Raw genomic sequence first — 6,687 nt, forward strand, 5'->3', positions numbered from 1 at the left:
ACAAATATGCTGTCTCCCTTTAACATGGTACATTTTTTAATTCCTTTCAATTTCATTAATTTTTATATAAAAGCGAATGTACATGTGTCATACCTCGAGACATATGGCATGTAAATTATAACGATCGTAATTGTTAAGAAACTTTATTCCAATTGTAATTTATTATTGCAATCGATCTTAGACAAGCTGCAATCGCGTGAATATTTTAAGAAAGTGACCGAACGGAGTTACGAATAATTACGTGGCTCATGGAGATTTCACGAAGCATTTAGCAATAAAACACGATTCGAATACCTCGGAGTCGAAGGGGAAACGCGATAAACGTTCCGTAGAGCGCGCGGTTATCTTCGGTTGATTCCCTTGACTTTTCACCGGCGTGAGGTATGTAATACGTTCGGAGTAGACAAGAAGAAGCTCTTATTCGCGATGCAACCTACGTCGCCAACGCATCGGTATCAGCAAAATTTTCCATTAGGTCAGCTTCTTCCTGGTAGGAATAGCAATGTAACGATAAACAGGTCTAGAATTGCGAAAATGTTGATGCGTATTTACTGGCACATAGGTGGACTGCTCGCAGCATCCCGTTTCAGTGAGACAATAGGAATAAATCCCTACGCGGGTCATGAATTGTGTGTTCTAAAATTATTAATTAAGAATTGACTTCTTCTGGCGCAGAGAAAAATATTAGTAGAAAGTGTAAGAAAAATAATATTGATTTTCATAATTACTATTCTCTCGTATTACTGACGAAACTAAGAATCGCACGATCGAAAACGTTCGAATAAATTTAACTCGGCTAGCCACTCGGAAACCACGGAAGTTCTTCGGTGGACCTGTGTTATTTATTCGACTTTCCACGGTTCACCGGCGGTCTTTGTCTCGTTTCCGGATCGCTGTCTCTTTCAAGTAGTTGGAATAAACGGCAGATAAACGCGGAGCCGCGAGAAAGAGACGACAGAGGAAAGCGAGGCTAGCGCAGAGAGGCAAGGTAGCTTATCGTCGGAAACGACGATATTGACGGTTAATGTAAGTACGTACATACGTACAGTCGCGACGAAAGCAGAGACGGCAAGCAGTGGCGGCAGTGTCCGATACTATTATTAGTGTGCAGCTGCCTGCGAATTACTGAATGAAAGGGAAGGACCGCTTCGAAACAATGTCCGAAAGAGACGGGAGCGAGGCTGAATCGCTAAGCGAGAGACATCGGACGATTATTTAGGGCCAGACGTGTATACACGACGAGAACGAAAGCGTGATCCGACCTCGTATCGGTAGTGAACGTTGATTCGTAAATTAGTACAAATTCGTTCTTGTTAATCCCGTAGGATAGGTTCAATCGAACTTGGGAAGTTATTACATCAATCGACTTTGTTGCACGCAGTGAAATATCAAAGTATCCCCTGGATCGTCTTGATGGAACCGTTCAAATACCGAGTTAGAACGTGGAAACTACTCGAGGAATTAATTAAAAGTAATTATTTTTCTCGAAGCCCTAACTAAAATCAAAAATAAAATACTATGAGCTGAGATTAAGAAGACACGTCACAGTAACGGCTTGTTATAGTTTATATGTACAGAAATGATATAAAAAATCAATTTTTAATACAGTTTATTCAACCATATCCGTTACATCTAGTAGTGTATACTTTGACGATGGATATAGCGGATATGGACGATTAAAATGTATTTAAAATTTATTTCTTATATCGTTCAATGTGCGTATATTAACTGTAATAAGCAATAAATTTATTTACTTGCGTTGCTTGTTTGAAAAGAATTCTCGAAGCGGTCACTATGACGTGCTTCCTTAAATTATACAAAAAGACAGAAAAGTATCCAAGTAAATTTACATCATTCTCTTGAAAACGTATACACGCAAATGTACGCTCGTTAGAAGCTCCAAAATGACCGTCCTTTAATTTGCTAATTTTTTGTAATTGTTGCAATGATCAAGAAACTTATCAAGAAATTTGGAAACGAAGCTCGAGACCGTTGCTTGCAAGCACTGTGCTCGTCGAGTACACGAAACTTAGTATTCATTTGGAGCAACGAAAGCATTTATCGCGGTGCGCGATAAATTATTTTGAAAAGTCATATATCATGCGCTCGAACTTACATATCGGGTTACAGACGCTCGACAATTATTTACCGTCACCTACGTCGCTTTGAAAGCGAGCGAAAGGTCTAACAGAGTCTCCTCTGATAAGTATAAACGTTGATTCACATACGAGGAGAGAATTGTCCGCAAAATTAATTTGTGACATAGTCGCACACGTCTATTTCAGAACCGAGACACATGGAAGAATAAACATACGCGTCTCGCGTATACATCGCGCTACAAGCAACGATTAGAAGGGACCTGAGAAAATCTTTTCGATAGTCTGTTTTTGCTACGGAAGCTATAACATAAGTTATACATCAAACTTTGTCGTTTCTTTTCGTGAATAAAGATCGACAGTGTTTCCGCAGTGTTTACGGAAATGAATGACGCAGCATTTGGAGGTGAAAAGTCACGTATAGATTAGGATAGATACTGTACACTGTCCAGCAAACTTGAAAAGCTATGACAACGTTAACCAGCAGTGTAAACTGTAAAAACAGTGTACTATTATTAAATCCGAACCTAGAGATTATGCCTGAAACTAAAATTGAGTAGTATACACTGAGATTTAGTTATAATTTTCAAAATGGCTTACCGATGAAATATAGTATTTCTCGTTGATTCATGAATATTATTTCTCTAGTTACCAAGAATTTCTCGTTTTGGATTCGCTTCGAATCATAATTGTTTATGCGGAACGAAGTAGCGTGTGAACGAGAGCGGAGGGATCTCCGTTGCACACAATTTTCTTGTGTTCAAGTGCTAAACGAGAAGCGTCGGGCTATGATCGTTTACAGTCAGACTTATGTGCCAGCGAAAGCATAGCCGGGCCATCTCCATTCAACGAGTACTGGGCAATTAAAGCCAATAGTTGCCCGACCCTCTCTCCCAAAGGTCTCGTCTCGAGGTGTTGAATTTCTTGGTATTTCACGAGTTGAACCTCCTCGTTCTGCAAACGTCTCTCCAGAATCCCACAATTGTTTACCGCCTTGACGGTATTTTTACACGACCGGAAAATTATCGGATATCTTCAGAGATCATTCAAGTGGTACTGACCACAATCTTTACGTTGATCAAGTGGAACAGTGCTTTCATATTATGCATTAAAATGTTTGTTGTCTAACCGTTTCAATTCCTCTTCCGTAACGTGTTGGAAACTATTAAAAACTACGTATCTCGAATCCTATACACCTTTATTTTCTTTAAATCTTCACCTTGAAAATTCATTCGCCCAGTTTTTTAGTAGAAACTCCCGTCACTCATATGCACATCGAATAATTCTTTTTCCTCTCATCTTCTTAATTGTCTCAATTTTCCTAGATTCGTTTCTTACAACAATTTACCTAAATAATAAATAGCATTACCCGAACACTGCCACCGATACTATCGTCTCAAATTGGACTCCCACGCTTCCACCATGTCCGGAATTTCGATGCATCTCGGGCGATTCTCAGCAAGCAGTTCCCCTGGTAAACACGGTTTACCTCGTTTTCCATTTTTCCTGGTCGGGAACAAAGGGGAAAGAAAACGTCCGCGTTTCGCTGGTGACGAGTCAAGCGTCTCGATCGAGGGTGCGCGAGATCGTTGCTCTCCCGATGATAAGCAAAACTGGAAGGAGGGGGACGTCCCATCGTGCGTACGGCACTGCGTGATCTCCGACGCGGCGGGTCCAGCAATGACGCGGAGATCACCGAGCGTGTCCGAGCGGAGCCGAGAACGATCGAGTGGGAGTAGAACGGGTCGCGTGGTGGGGATGGCTCGTCTCCTCCTGAGGGGAATTCCCCGATGCCTGTGCGGTGTGGTGACCATACTGTGTCCCTTTTTGTTGCCGCCCATTAGGCGCCACCGCGGCGTGATTCGCAACCGTGTTTCTTTATCTTCGGCGTAGCCGTGTCTCGACTAGAGTACGAACGACTGAATGCACGCGTTCTTGCCTATCGTTCCACCCCGGTTTTTTTCCATCTCTCCCCCCCCCAATCACTCCCCGCGTCTTGCTCCCTCGGACAATAGGAGAGTGAATCACCGGGCGTAGGTACGGAGGAGCCTGCCGGGTTTCCGACATACGCGCGGAGATAAGTCTCCCCGTGGCACGTTTAAAGGTTTCCGTCGATTCTGCCCACGCGTTCCACGTTTGACTTTTGGACCGTTGGAAAAGGTACGGGGGGGGAATCTTGTCCGCGGAGATATCTGGGCGGCGGAGACGCGAGGTCTCCGGGGGTTGGAAACTTCCACTGTTTCGTACCGTTTGCCGATGCTTATCTTGCTCTTTCCGTATCGATCATGTCCGTTTTTACTTTCCCGGATGTTGCTACCAGCAAGGAATTGCCACATGTGAAAAATTGACACCTTTGAGTTTTTTTTTTTTTTGCGATCCTCGATGCCTCGAGGAAGGGTCCTAAGTCCAACATTCATTTGCTTGATTTGAATTTGGAGAGGACACAGACGAATTCTTTCACGTCGACTATCCTCGTCGAAACACTACCGTGTTTCATACACGGCTGCTTCATATATTCTTCGCTTTCGAGGACCTTTTTTATTGTAGGACTCGAGAAAGGGGTGTTATCTGACTTGGAAGGAAATTTATCTGGCTTATCACTCACGAAAGATTGATACTCGGACTTCGAATATAACGCAATCGTCTGAACGTTCTTATCTGAAACTATATATTAATCAGGGTAGATACGTATAATAAACGTCTGTCGCTGGCCAGACTTTTTCGTTCGTTCGCGTCGGTTTCGGTGGACGTGGGTCTTTTTTTAACTTTTTACGCGTCCATTAAGCCACTTCGCTATGAAGAACGGCCAGATCTCTATCTTGTTCGTGGACGTAGAACGAAACGACGAGACCGCGCGATCTTGGCCCGTTTCTTTGTCGATTATTGTTCCAGGGATCGCTGGTCAATCGTGCTTCAACGAAGATTGCGCGCTCTTCTTGTTCAGATAGCTCCTTTGTGTTACCGTCCTTCGCGGATGACCGATGCGTTGGCCTGTTTCTTTGCTCTGTTAGATACACCGACGAGTACCACAAGTCCCTTGAATTTACTGTGATTCGTCACCACTCGGAGCGAAGCGATCGCGTGTGTATTCAAAGGTTGTCGAGAAACTAATCCTAGCTACACCTACAGGTCTCTTTAACAAATGAAAATGTATGAAAGATTCCTCGAAGAAGAATTAAATTAATTAGTTTAAATGGCTTCCACGATTCGATACTTCCTACGCGTTCTTTATTTGAGCAATTACCTATACGAGTCTTATTTACTATTATTTAATTGTGAAATGAGCTCTTTTATTGAATAGTATCGAAATTCACGAAATAACTTTCTTCTACCTCAAAGAGGTAACACAAGGCAAACTACTTTAATAAATCTTTAAGTAAAATAAATGAATTACGAAACGTTAATTTTCATTGCAAATCACTATCATCCTAGAAAATTCCACGTTTATCGCATACGTGTTTTCGTCCATCTATGTAATTACGCGTTAACAAAATATTGTAATTAGTCTGTCTTGTTTTTCTCCTTCGATTTGCATTGTTCCCCATTTTTCTCCGTTGGTTATTCACGCTCGAATAGAACAAGACGAGAGGGTGACTTATCGTCGATGCTCTTTATCGTTTCTCCAGGAAAACCTTCGGTTTTTCCCTCGCCTCGCTCGAATTTCACCGTATCTTACAACCTTTAGTCCGGGTACCTATACAGAACGAACGTAAACGCCAAGGTTCGACAATTTGTCAGGACGAATGGGGACCGACGGCTCCATGTACGTGTATGCCCGATACAAGTGTATAGGGTGATTCATACGACTGTTTACAGAACTTGTACTTTCGATTTTGGAGCCGTGGAGAAGATTACCAAACACGAAATACGTAACATCGCGGATAGGAAGATGATTATCTGAGGATTATTTGCGTTTTCGCGAAGGATCATCGTTACTGCTTCTGTTCTCTATCTTACGATGATTATGATGATCCGAATGAGCAATCCTAATTGTTCTTTGTTCTTTGCGACCATTATCGATCCTCGTGATTCTAAATTCTTCAGATAAAGCAATGTTCCTCGAACACTTTTAAAATTTTAATTAATTACCTACTACCTTTGTTACCAAGTTACACACGACGTAAACCTCTGCAAAGGATTTAGTTCGTCGGAAAATTACGACGTTACGTTGATTTGGGAGACCAAAGTTGCTAAAAGAACCGACTTTGCTACGACCTCGGAATAGTCCGACACCCGATCGTTCGATTCGTCGAATCGGGGTTTCCTCCCCTGTGCGCGATCGCAGAAGATGGAAATCTCTCGTTACGTGGATCACCCTGTATGTAGGTATAGAAAGACACAGAGAAACTCGGCCGGATCTGTAAAACCGAAGGCTCGTGGACAAAAACCTGACCTCTCGAACAACTGTGCGCCATGTGTTCGCCACTTGTGCCCTCTCTTCGCTCATTCTCTTTCTTTCCAATGCCCTTCCTCCCCCTCCTCGCCTCTCTCTCTCTCTCTCTCTCTCTCTCTCTCTCTCTCTCTCTCACCGCGCAGCCATTTCTCTTCGACCACTTCTACAAGCTTCCCATTCGCGATTAATCAGGTAAAA

Source organism: Hylaeus volcanicus, chromosome 6, assembly GCF_026283585.1.
Source record: "Hylaeus volcanicus isolate JK05 chromosome 6, UHH_iyHylVolc1.0_haploid, whole genome shotgun sequence".
In the NCBI taxonomy this organism is placed as follows: Eukaryota; Metazoa; Arthropoda; class Insecta; order Hymenoptera; family Colletidae; genus Hylaeus; species Hylaeus volcanicus.